This window comes from Stegostoma tigrinum, chromosome 6 (assembly GCF_030684315.1).
Source record: "Stegostoma tigrinum isolate sSteTig4 chromosome 6, sSteTig4.hap1, whole genome shotgun sequence".
Classification (NCBI taxonomy): Eukaryota; Metazoa; Chordata; class Chondrichthyes; order Orectolobiformes; family Stegostomatidae; genus Stegostoma; species Stegostoma tigrinum.
This window is the reverse complement of record NC_081359.1, coordinates 42,947,110-42,961,201: the sequence shown is the minus strand read 5'-3', so window position 1 is coordinate 42,961,201 and position 14,092 is coordinate 42,947,110. Positions and strand designations below refer to the sequence as shown.

General features: G+C 44.3%; 1 protein-coding gene across 1 annotated transcript in view; it reads right to left on the bottom strand.

The window, feature by feature from the left end:
- The window catches only part of gpc6a (glypican 6a), a 936,149-nt gene that overhangs the window by 380,650 nt on the left and 541,407 nt on the right, over positions 1-14,092 (bottom strand). The gene's annotated exons all lie outside the window — the stretch shown is intronic.

Sequence of the window (14,092 nt, the reverse complement as noted above, 5' to 3'; positions counted from 1 at the left end):
GCCTGCTGGAGCAGGTACCACATCAGCAGTGGCACCAGATCACATAGGCCTGGAGCCTCTGTTTGTAGTGCCGAGAGAGATGTCATCTCTTACCATCCCTCGTATACAGTTATGTTCAATAAAGACTCTTACTGCTTACACTTACTTGAGTGTGGGCCTGAGCTCACTATATGGTAGCAATGAGGAAAAAGAGGCAAGGGAAAGGAGTGCTTCAAATAAATCCCAAAAGAAGTACCATTCTACAAGTACCATTCTTTTGCAGCAGGAGGCAAGCCCAGAAATTTCACCACTTGGGGAAAAATACTGAATAACAGTCTAATGGCAGTACAGTGTGGTAGGTAAATGATTTCAAAGTCTACATAGGCACCTGATCGTAGATGGCAAAAGCCTGTGCAAAGTAGACAAAACAGAGAACAATGCAATTCAAATACAGAATGAGTTTTTAAAAAGTACCGTAGATTGGAAGTCTTTACAAAGGGAAAATTGAATAAGAAGAGAAGCACTCAACACTGAAAACAGGCAGTGGAGTACAAAAGGTTTTGGTGGCCATCAACCACATAGTGAATACACTGGTGATGAAAATATGTTACCTTTAGCCAATCCTTGAAACCATGAGGAGAATCCAGACCACAGTGTGTATTAAATTAACTGTCACTGATGCTTTCAAGTCCAGTCAGCACAGTCTTACCAGACCATAGCACTGCTCTCTCATTAGAAAGACACTCCCAACCTATTAATGAAGCATACACTGAGGCTTAAATGCTGTGAAAGAGCTTAAAGATTCGTGATTAAACCTGACAGACACCATATCTCAGACAAGGTGAGAGGTTGAGAAGGAGAGTCCTTCACAATAACCCGAACCCACACTGTTGGCATCACACTATTTTCAAACTAACGACCAAGCCAACTGAGCGAGCTGACCACACCGATGCAAATGCCACATTACTTCAGCTTCCAATAATAATCCAGTAAAAGTCAAGGTCAGTATGTTGTGGCCTGTGACTACAGGCAGTGTCAACATTATTCTCACTCTGCCTCTAAAGCTTGAGTGCAGTTTCAAGAATCTAGCCCTATTTAAACCTGAGTAGTAGAAGATATTATTAAAATATCAAGGTAGTGCATGATGTTGGCATGTAATTCTGTTAATTTGATTCTAAAAACTGAGGAGTTTGAAGTAATAAGACAAAAAGGTGCTGAAAATAAATTAGTTAATTGTGTTAAAATGTGCACAAAGAACAACCGACCAGCAGGATGTGACAATGTATTTGAGTCGAGAAGCTCTTACATGACATTTTAGTCTCAGTATGTGCTTCATTAATAGGTTTGGAATTTCTCTAACATGTGATGGAATTATATTCTGAACTTTCATCTTTGAAAATAGAAGAACTGAAATCCCTTTTAATGAGATGTGATGACCCACAGTGTCACAAACATTGGGAGATTGATGATAGACTGACAGGATCTATTTTAACTGTGTACTGATTGTAATGAGGTCACCTCAGGATGACGACCTATTAAAATACAAGTTCCCTGATTGGAACTATTAATCTGGTCCAATCTGAGAACTCTGGCAGATAGATGAGAACAAGAGAGTCAGACATCCTATTCTCTCCAACAGCTGGTGCTAAGAGAGGTAGATTGGTGTCAAGGACTGCCACATTAAAATAAAGGGTGCGGTGGTGATGGTATACCAGCTTCTGTGCAGTTATCTCATGGTGAGAACATAAAAACACATTCCTGAAGAAATTTGCTTGCAACAGTCATCCTTGAGTTGGGGTAAACATTTCTGGCATCACGCCTTTATTTGGGAAGCTTGACTTGTTTGATCCTGCCATTGAAGATGAGCCCAGTATGTGGAAAGAATGTATTATTTGTTCTGGGGCAAATGGAAAGCAATGAGTAATTCTCATATAAGATAACAAAGTGTGGAGCTGGGTGAAGACAGTAGGCCAAGCAACATCTCAGGAGCACAAAAGCTGGCGTTTCGGGCCTAGGCCCTTCATCAGAGGGTCTCTGATGAAGGGTCTAGGCCCGAAACATCAGCTTTTTGTGTTCCTGAGATGCTGCTTGGCCTGCTGTGTTCATCCAGCTCTACACTTTGTTATCATGGATTCTCTAGCATCTGCAGTTCCCATTATCACTGAGTAATTCTCATGACAGTTTGTGAACCAGCAGCATTTTCTGTTATTAGGAGCCTAACTTTCCCTGAGATACCTGATGCCAAAACCTTTCAAGAGTTGATGGATTTGGTTCAGGAATATTATGAGCTAAAGCCTCCCCTAATTCTGAGATGCTGCCAGTTTTACCTAGCAATTCGGGAAGTAGGGAAATCCATATTGAGATTTTTGACTAGGTTAAGATGACTGGCACAGGCATGCAATTTTGGTTTCGCTCTAAGTGAGATTATGAGAGACCATTTGATATGTTGTATGAAAGATGTGACCATGCAAAGGTTTCTACTAGCTGAAGCTGAACAGGACTTCCAACAAGCACTACAGCTAGCTTTATGATTGGAAGATGTGGCAACTGGAGTATAAGTTGCAGGGTATTCTGATGGAAGCGGACACCCTCACCAGGCTGACTGAGCTTGGGGAACACCTCTTGAAGCAACTGCGTAGCCTCACTCAGGACACCTCCTGAACAGAGGAACTCTAGGTCAGCTCACAGCAAAGCCCCAAAAGAAAGCCAAGCCTTGGCTAAGCGGTTAGAATTTTCTTCAGAATCCCAGTCGCGAAGCCATTGTAATTGCCACGAGTATGCAGACTTGAGACAGCAGGACAGTTCCACTGAGCCTAAAGAAAGAGCTCATAGGCTGCTATCCAGGAAAGCGCACATCCAAAAGTCTAGCCACGTCTGGTTTAGAACAATTAACTAATGGAATACTCCTTGCTTGCCTGAATGAGTGAAGCCATGATAACGCTCTAGAAGCTTGACACCATCCAGGACAAAGAAGCTCGTTTGATTGGCATTATATTCTCAAATATCCACTTCATTCACGACCAATACTCAATGGCAGCAGTGTGTGCTATGCACAAGATGCACTGCAGAAATTCACCAAAAGATTCTGAGACAGCATCTTCCGAACCCACAATCACTTCTATCTAGGACAAAGGGAGCAGATATATGGGAACACCTCCACCTTCAAGCTCCACTCCAAGCCACTCATCATCCTGACTTGGAAACATATCACTGTTCCTTCACTGTCACTAGGTCAAAATCCTGGAATTCCCTCCCTAATGGCATTGTAGGTCAACTCACAGCAGCTGGACTGGTTCAAGAAGACAGCTCACCACCACCTTCTCAAAGACAACTAGAGATGGTAGCTCAGATAATAGGAACTGCAGATGCTGGAGAATCCAAGATAACAAGGTGTAGAGCTGGATGAACGCAGCAGGCCAAGCAGCATTGGATGCTGCTTGGCCTGCTGTGTTCATCCAACTCTACACCTTGTCATCTCTTGTATTAGGGATGGTAGCTCAGTGGTTAGCACTGCTGCCTCACAGCACCAGGGATCCAAGTTCAATTCCACCCTTGGGCAACTGTCCATGTGGATTTTGCACATTCTCCCTGTGTCTGCATGGGTTTCCTCCCACAGTCCAAAGATGTGTAGGTTAGGTGGATTGGCAATGCTAAATTGCCTGTAGTGTTCAGGCATGAGCAGCTTAGGTGAGTTATAAGGGGATGGGTCTGGATGGGATGCTCCACGGGTTTGTGTGGGCTTGTTGGGCTGAAAGGCCTGTTTCCACATTGTAGGGATTCTGTGATAAATGCTGGCCAGCCAGCAATGCCAACATGCCACAAAGCAATTTTAAAAAAAATTGCTTTACAACATCCAACTCAGAACCTATCAAAATAGTTCTTCATCTCCAACTGCCGTCGACCTAACCCTCCCTCCACTGACCCCTTCACCTGCTTCCAACACAAGTCCTCCTCCTGGACACCACCCCCAGGCCTCCTACCCTCCCTCGACCTCTTCATCTCCAACTGCCGTCGAGACATTAACCGCCTCAACCTCTCCACCCCTCTCACCCACTCCAACCTCTCCCCTGCAGAACGGGCAGCCCTCCGCTCCAACCCCAACCTCACGATCAAACCTGCAGACAAGGATGGCGCAGTGGTAGGATGGCGCACTGACCTCTACATCGCCGAGGCCAGACGCCGACTCTCCGACACCACCTCCTACCACCCCCTCGATCATGACCCCACACCCGAGCACCAAACCATCATCTCCAACACCATTCATGACTTCATCACCTCAGGGGACCTCCCACACACAGCCTGCAACCTCATTGCTCCCCAACCCCGCACGGCCCGTTTCTATCTCCTTCCCAAAATCCACAAACCTGCCTGCCCTGGTCGACCCATCGTCTCAGCCTGCTCCTGCCCCACCGAACTCATCTCCACCTATCTGGACTCCATTTTCTCCCCTTTGGTCCAGGAACTCCCTACCTACGTCTGTGACACCACCCACGCCCTCCACCTCCTCCAGGACTTCCAATTCCCTGGCCCCAACACCTCATCTTCACCATGGACGTCCAGTCCCTATACACCTGCATTCCGCATGCAGATGGCCTCAAGGCCCTCTGCTTCTTCCTGTCCCGCAGGCTCGACCAGTCCCCCTCCACCGACACCCTCATCTGCCTAGCCGAACCCGTCCTCACCCTCAACAACTTCTCTTTTGACTCCTCCCACTTCCTACAGACTAAGGGGGTGACCATGGGCACCCGCATGGACCCCAGCTATGCCTGCCTCTTGGTAGGTTACGTGGAACAGTCCCTCTTCTGCACCTACACAGGCCCCAAACCCCACCTCTTCCTCCGGTACATTGATGACTGTATCGGCACCGCCTCTTGCTCCCCAGAGGAGCTCGAACAGTTCACCCACTTCACCAACACCTTCCACCCCAACCTTCAGTTCACCTGGGCCATCTCCAGCACATCCCTCACCTTCCTGGACATCTCAGTCTCCATCTCAGGCAACCAGCTTGTAACTGATGTCCATTTCAAGCCCACCGACTCCCACAGCTACCTAGAATACACCTCCTCCCAGCCACCAACCTGCAAAAATTCCATCCCCTATTCCCAATTCCTCCGCCTCCGCCGCATCTGCTCCCACGATAAGACATTCCACTCCCGCACATCCCAGAAGTCCAAGTTCTTCAAGGACCGCAAATTTCCCCCCACAGTGATCGAGAACGCCCTTGACCGCGTCTCCCGCATTTCCCGCAACACATCCCTCACACCCCGCCCCTGCCACAACCGCCCAAAGAGGATCCCCCACGATCTCACACACCACCCCACCAACCTCCGGATACAACGCATCATCCTCCGACACTTCCGCCATCTACAATCCGACCCCACCACCCAAGACATTTTTCCATCCCCACCCTTGTCTGCTTTCCGGAGAGACCACTCTCTCCATGACTCCCTTGTTCGCTCCACACTACCCTCCAACCCCACCACACCCGGCACCTTCCCCTGCAACCGCAGGAAATGCTACACTCGCCCCCACACCTCCTCCCTCACCCCTATCCCAGGCCCCAAGATGACATTCCACATTAAGCAGAGGTTCACCTGCACATCTGCCAATGTGGTATACTGCATCCACTGTACCCGGTGTGGCATCCTCTTCATTGGGGAAACCAAGCGGAGGCTTGGGGACCGCTTTGCAGAACACCTCCGCTCAGTTCGCAACAAACAACTGCACCTCCCAGTTGCAAACCATTTCCACTCCCCCTCCCATTCTTTAGATGACATGTCCATCATGGACCTCCTGCAGTGCCACCATGATGCCACCCAAAGGTTGCAGGAACAGCAACTCATATTCCGCCTGGGAACCCTGCAGCCTAATGGTATCAATGTGGACTTTTCGAGCTTCAAAATCTCCCCTTCCCCCACCGCATCCCTAAACCAGCCCAGTTCGTCCCCTCCCCCCACTGCACCACACAACCAGCCCAGCTCTTCCCCTCTCCCCACTGCATCCCAAAACCAGTCCAACCTGTCTCTGCCTCCCTAACCCGTTCTTCCTCTCACCCATCCCTTCCTCCCACAACAATCCGCACCCCCATCTACCTACTAACCTCATCCCACCTCCTTGACCTGTCCATCTTCCCTGGGCTGACCTATCCCCTCCCTACCTCCCCACCTATACTCTACTCTCCACCTATCTTCTTTTCTCTCCATCTTTGGTCCGCCTCCCCCTCTCTCCCTATTTATTGCAGAACCCTCACCCCATCCCCCTCTCTGATGAAGGGTCTAGGCCCGAAACGTCAGCTTTTGTGCTCCTGAGATGCTGCTTGGCCTGCTGTGTTCATCCAGCCTCACATTTTATTATCTTGGATTCTCCAGCATCTGCAGTTCCCACTATCTCTGACTCTATCAAAATAGTTGTTTAGTTAAATGGTCACCTGGTTCTAATGGAGTTCAATACTGGCATGGCCTTTTCAGTGATCATGGAATCAGACTTGCTCTGGATTCCAATCTTAAGTTTGCATAAGACCTCAGGTAGCCTGAGAACCTACACTGAGGAACTTTACAGATTAAGGGTATAACATTGGTTCCAGCCTCTAATGAGAAACAGTTGTTTCAATTGCCACTGATTAAAGTAAAAAGCTCGGGCCCAAGTTTGATGGTGCAAAATTGGATGTGAAGGATGTACCTAGATTGATTCAATATTTTTTCAATTAGTAAATGGCTACCCAAGTGAAGTCCTAACTAAACATCCAAAGATTTACTGGAAGGTCTAAGGACTATCAAAGGAGCCAAAGTCATCTTGCCTGTTGACCAGGAAGCAATTTCATGATTCAACAAGGTGGATGCATTGAGCTGCCTGCTACTGGCAGATACACCATTGGTGGTACTGCAACTGGAAGAGTCAGAGTCATAGGCATGTACAGCTTGGAAACAGACTCTTCAGTCCAGATCATCCATGTGGACTAGATGTCAGGGTGGCATGTTTGTTCAGCGGTTAGCACTGCTGCCTCTCAAGGGTCAGAGACCCAGGTTTGATTCCAGCTTTGCACGTTCTGCCCATATCTGTGTGGGTTTCTTCTGGCTGCTCTGGTTTCCTCCCACAGTCTGAAGATTTGCAGGTTAGGTGGATTGGCCAGGGTAAATTGCCCATAGTGTGCAAGTTAGGTGGATTAGCTGTGGGGCATGGAATGTTTGTTAGAGGGGTGATGTGGACACAATGGGCTGAATGGCTTGCCTCTACACAGTTGGGGCTCTATGAGACCCTAAATTAATCTAGTCCCATTTGCTAGCATTTGGCCTATATCATTTTAAACCATTCCTATTCATATATCCATCCATTTTCTTTTTTAAATGCTGTAATTGAGCCAGTCGCCACTACCTCCTTTGTAAAGTTGTTCTATACATGCAGTACCTTCTACATGAAAAAGTTGCTTCTTCGGTCCCTTTTAAACCTTCACCCTGCTACCTTAAACCCATGGCACACAGGTTTGGACTCCCCTATACTGGGGAGAAGACTTTGGTTATTCACCCTGTCCATGCCCATCACGATTTTATAAATCTCTATAAAGTCACCCCTCAGCCTCCAAAGCTCCAGGAAATAGTCCATAATGGTTTTAAATGTTCTGGACAGACTTCTAGTCACAGCTGACAATATCAGAAAGGTCCTGTGCTGGTAAAACTGAAACAGCTGGCAGTGATGGGGAAAACCAAAGGAAAAGGGCTGTCACAACCAGAATTGAAACTTTTGTTGACCCAGAGAGACCATATTATTATGGAAAGCAGGATTGATCGTTCCGAACAAAGGTTACTGCTAGATACTGGCTGAACTCCACCCGAGTAATCCAGGAATCTCCAAAATGAAGATATTGGCGAGAAGTTATTTCTGGTGGCCAGGATTGGATGTAGACATTGCCATGTTGGTGGGGCAGTGCCCAGAGTGCCAACAAGAACAAAAATTACCACCAGCCGCTTTCCTCCATTGGGGAAATGGCCAGGTAGAGTCTGGACTTGGTTACATGTCAACTATGGAGGTTCTTTCATGCGCTCGAAGTTCTTAGTCATTGTGGACATCCAATTAAAGTGGCTGGACATGCATAGAATTCATTCATTAAACTTGCAGATGACAATAGAAAAACTGTGTGCATCTTATGCGATACATGGACGCCCGGAAGTGTTGGCCACAGATAACAGGCCATTATTACCATCAGGAAATTTGAGTACTTCCTAAGGTTGAACAGTATTTGGCATATAAGCACAGCTCCAAACCAACCATCATCCAATAAAGAACGGCAGATGTTGCTGAATCAATGCCTTTGTTTATTGAATAAGAGAATAGATTTCTTCTGACACACTTTGGATGCAAGAGGTGAACTACTGTGCATTTACACCACCTGCATCAGAGGCAGAGTTGGAGCAGCTGATCTTAAAACACCCCAAGATGAGCTACAATATAAAGGCCTCTATCCTCAGACAAAGAGGAGGAGGGATGTTATGATTGTAACCAAGTCAGCCGGGTTAACTTCATATGATAGGACCAGATTAACAGCCCCAAACAGAGGGCACTGGTTGATAGATCAGAACAGAAATGTCAGAAATCCAGGCACTCTGGAAGGGTCAGGGCTCTCCAGGAGTAAATAAAGGGTTACTTGGTGATGGGATACCAGTCTCTATTTCAGACTGCATTTGTTATTTAATGTGCCATGTGGGGTGTTTGACCATAGCAGCGTGTGTGTTATCCATAATTACTACAGATTAATTCTGAACATTAAAATATAACTTTTTGACTATTACTGTTCTAACATCACAGACTAACATGTATTGTAAATATGGTTTCACTCTCAAGAGTCAGGACCTCTACTTAGTTTACTGTATTAGAAGTGGTAACTGACCTCTAGTTAGATTATAACTTAGTTTTGGCCCTCTGCTCTGAGATCATGGCACAGTTAAATTCAAAAAGGCCTATATATATTCATTGTCCAAGTGCAGCTGATCTTACACTTGTAGGATCAGAAGCGGTGATGATCAGGAAGTGAGAAAGTCCTGAAGGGGATGAAAAGAATTATTATAGGACTCAACCCATTCCAAAACCTACAGAAGTTTATGCTTACAGCCAAACTGGAAGAAGAGAAGGCTCTATCTCTCTGTCCTTCTATTTCAGTGCTTCCCTGTCACAACCTCAATTAGGCTTGCTGATTTTACCATTCTTTTCCAAAAAGACAGAGGCTAATAATCCTACAGCTGCAGCATTTGGCTGATATCAACTAACCAGAGAATCTGAGGCTTCCTTGGTCTGTAATATTTTGTCGTTCAATATACATTATTTTGTGAAAACAGAAAGCAATTCCCTCCTTTCCTTATGAAATATTTGAGAATTTGTTTTAAATTATTTTAATTGACATGTTCAAACACACTTTGGGGGTAGATGGGATTTGAAACAGAACTTCTTGGGCTAAAAATAAGAACACCACCACTGAACATAAGTCTCTTCTCTGAGGAGTTGTTTTTATATTCATTCATTTCTGTCCTCATGGAATGGCTCCCTTATTTATGATACTTCTGAGCTAGTCAGTAGAAAACTGATAAAAAGCAAAGTAAGAAAAAAAGCACTGAAGTCAATGGGTTTTATTACAGCTGCGCTGGCCACATTCTTGTATTTGAGGAAGGCTAAATGGTTCAGCAATTTGGGCAATAAATTGTTGGCTTGGATTTTCCGGCTTAAGGCTAAGTTTTAATGGTGCATTTTCTCCACCCATTTACCTGGGTTGGGCCTCATTAGACACACAGAATATGCTCCTGAAGAGATTCCCATGGATCTGAGAGGGCTCCTCCGTTCCTAACCACTCAAACTCTGTACTGGTGCTGGTGAGATTGAAGCCCTTAATAGGCAAGCTGCTTGGGCTTACAGAAAACAAGGGGACTACCACAACACACCCTCTTGAATATTTAATGCAACTCTTTTGCTTGTTCTACCATCTCTACTCGATGCCAACTCCAGAATAAAATAACTGTATTGCAGAGGGCATAGGCAATTACTGCCATTTCAGGGTCCCTACTCCAGCCACAATTCATATGTTATGAGTGGCCCTGGATTAGTTAGCAGTGGCCCAACCACAAAGTATAATCCTGCCTCAGGCTGTGAGGTGATCCAGCTCTTTATCTCCTCTGACATTCTTTGCCGTGAGCCTGTTGACAGGATTGTGGAAGGAATGCCCTCAGTGTGATTGAATTCAAAACACAAAGCATTATTTATCATGTAAAAATGGGCAGCATGATACTGAAACATTCATCAACAAAGTCCAACAACTGTGGATGCAGTTTCAGTGAAATGGTTGGAATAAAAGCGGTTTGTGAAGCTCAATTGAGGAAGTCAGCAAAAAGTACAAAAGTGGAATTACAAGGTTTTACACTGATCCCTCATTTTACGCAATATTTCTGATCAAAACTCTTTAGGTTCTTGAAGACTATTGGAGCTGTGTTTCAGCTTCTGATTAGTAATGAAGAAAAAAATTATAGATAGCTGAGTCTTTGCACAGTACACTGCTCATAAGTAATCTAGGATGTGTGCCAATTTAGGGAATAGGGGAAGAACATTTTGCCTGATCGGTCTGATCTTGTTCCCACATTATATTCACCAACAAGTACTGTTCCTTCTTCCAGTGCACAGCAAATATTTTACTTCTTTGCTCAACAGCCCAAGTTTATTTGGCTGAGAAATGGTTTTCAAAGATGTTTTGTTCTTGTAGAAATCAACATGAAACTTCAAGCTCAGTTTGCCTCAAATCCTACAGCTAATGGGAATATCCACTGAACCTGATGCAGTAAGATAGCTGCGCACTTGATAACTTAATCATTCCACTGCATAGTCAATTCAGTCTCACTGTAGGTGAAAAAAAAAATTCAGGTAAAGGGCTCTGATCAACTCAAACACTATTGTTCCTTTTTGCATTCCTGATGCAGTTGAAGAGCCTGTTTGACAATTCCTCCCATCCGAGGATACTCATTAATTGCATAAATGAAAAGAAATAAGCCAAATCAGAATGCTTCAGCATTGAAACCCTATTTGTCTCCTTCCATTATGCACTGTCAGTGCTCTTTCATTCTTTGATAATACTTGGAACAGTTCTAAAAGACTCAATTGATACTAACGCTCGCTGACAATTTTCCTTTAGTCTTCTTCAGGCTCTGGTGGTAACATGGTCATTCTTCTCCTTGCCTTGTTTTAGAAAAGTAGTCAAAGGAAACCCTTACAAAGGATGGGAATTGACCATCCTGGTCCTCTCTTGATCACACATACGCACACTAGCGAAAATTGAGAGTTACGTTGGTATTGTAGACAGAAGAAGAGGAAGATGCAATCAATTTGCTTTAGAAGAAGAAGACACATCAGAAGTCAACTTTGAAGACAGCAAAGTCGAGAGGAAAATTTTCAACAATGGAAGTGTGTGCAGTTTTCGTCTCTTTACTTTAGGAAAGACAGCATTGCCATTAAGGAAGTGCAACAAAAGTTCACCCGACTTGTTCCCAGGATGGCAGGTCTTATGAAGAGACACTGGCAAACTGAGCCTGTATTCTCTATGGTTTTGAAGAATGAGAGATGGTCTCATTGAAACCTGTAAAATACCTAAAGTGGTAGGGTAGATCGAGGTAAAATGTTTTCCATACTGGGGAGTCTAGAACCAGGGCACAATTTAAAAACATTCAGCATACTGCTGGAGTCAGAGATGAGGAAATGGCTTTACTCAGAGGATTTGAACCTGATTTACCACAGTGGGCTGGGGAGACTCAGAAGTAGAGTGTGTTTAAGGCAGAAAATGATAAGGTTTCTGATTACCAGTGCAACACAGGGTTATGGAGATGGGTTGATTAAAAGGTATTGAAGTGTTTGATCATGTTAAATGGCAGGGCAGACTCCAAGGGCTGAATGGATCACTCCCATCCCTACGAATCATGCTGTAGCTAAGAGTAATCCCTACACTACTGAGCGATTCTGTTAATGCACAATTTGATACTCCCAAGCTCTATATAAAGTTTAATTTTATTTTCTGAATAAAATGAGCCAAGTGAGCATTGAAAATTACATATAAACTGATCTATTCCATTAAACAGGAGATTTGAGCAGAATTTGAAGACAGTAGGGCTCATAAAACCAATGTACTGCCTCTTGTCCCTTAAACTTCTCCTTGAGCCTATTGAAGATCTTAAGTTACCAACCATTTGAGGGCCTCATTCTGCCTTGTGGCTGTTTTACCCACTGTAAGAGCAGGTTTTGGGTTGGGGTTGAATCAGCAGCACCTACTTTTCATGGCCATTGTCTCAATTAGAGGCATTCCGTCCACACCCCTTCCCATCCCCTCTTTAGCCCACCCCACCTTCCCATGAAGATCCAATTTCCCCCTCACCTCCCCACTGGCCTCCATCACTAAGCCTGTATATGCTGCCATTTCCCAACCCCAGTTACAACTGTCAGCCACAACCTGGTAAAATCTCTCCACCTCCCTACTCTCACTCGCCATAATATCTGTCTCTAGTGACAATCTAATCGATTTATCACAAGTTTGTCAGAAATTTTTGAGGACATCACAAGTTGGATGTTGCAGGAGAACCAGTACATGTAAGATATTTGTATTTTCAAAAAGTAGCTTTAACTAGTCACATGAATCAAGGTTTCATCTATTCACAATCTAAATTAATAAATTAGACAAACAACTTGAGAATAATGCACCCAGGTTTGCTGATGATACAAAGTTCGGCAGAAATATAAGTTGTGAGGAAGGTATAAAGGCTGCGACAAGATACAGACAGGATAGGTTAGTGTGCAACAAATTACCAGATGAAGTACTGTTTGAGCAAGTGTAAGTTTGTTTACGTTGTTTTTTTTCTATTTCTTATTACAGATGATTATTAAAAAATCTGAAACTTATTGGTGGTCATTCAAAGAGATTTGGCAGTTTTCATTAGGAACAATAAGTTGTATCCAAGTTCAATAAGCATTTAGGAAGGGAAGCAGCATGCTGACTTTCAGTGGAACAGACCTGGGGCACAAAAATAAAAAAAGTCTTGCAACAATTCCTGAGTACTTTGTTTAGTCCAAACCTGCAGCAGTGTACAGTTTTGATCTTCATTTCTATGGGATGCTGTACCATCTTCTATTGCATTGAGTTCTATCATATCATGGTCACTGCTCTCTAGGAGATCCATTAGCTTAAGCTCTGTAATCATGTCCGCATCATTATATATCACCAAGTCCAGAATTGCTTGTTCCCTAGTGCGCTTTACTGCAGGCTGTTCCAAAAATTATCCACTTAATGCCTATGCTGCCTCCAAATTCCCCGCAATATATATTCACTCAGGCTGTGTTTCACTCTGATCCTCCTTCCTGACCACGCAAAACATCTGTTCTTGATTAATTGGTGCCTATTCAAATGTAGGTTAATTCTGTCCCTCAGTTTTACTTTAAATAGATTAAATAGATTTAAATAGTAACCTGAGTCCATTTGACAATAAACCTAAACCCAACACTAATTCTATAAAATAGATTCAGAGGCACTGCATGAAGAGGATGCAAAATAAGAAGGTTGTTGTATAAACATGTATTTGACACAACGATTACCTCTGTTTTCTTTTGAAAAGTGAAAGCTGAGAGTTCTTACAAAAGATTTAATAGCATAGTGCTTCCACTTATGGGGAAAAAAAACAACCAACAGCGGACGTGAGTGCAAGATATGCGCTAAAAAGAAAACAACAATCGAATACAAAATTCAGAAGCAACGTCTTTCCCCAGAATGGAGTGTGAATATGGAACCTGCCAACACAGTGTTTCTGGAAAATAGTGCAGACATACACCAGAGAAGGCTAGATAAGTATATGAGGGAGATGGGAATATGTTGAGATGGGGAAGAATTGAGTAGAGTAGAAATGATGACATAGCCCAGTTGGGCCTAATCACCTGGTGCACATTGCATCATAAAATCCCTACAGTGTGGAAACAGGCCATTCAGCCCAACAAGTCCACACCAACTCTCTGTAAAAGTATCCCACCCAGACTCACTCACCCACCCCACCCCCACACAAACTATCCCTGTATTTCCCATGGCTAATCCACTTAACAACTTAGCATGGCC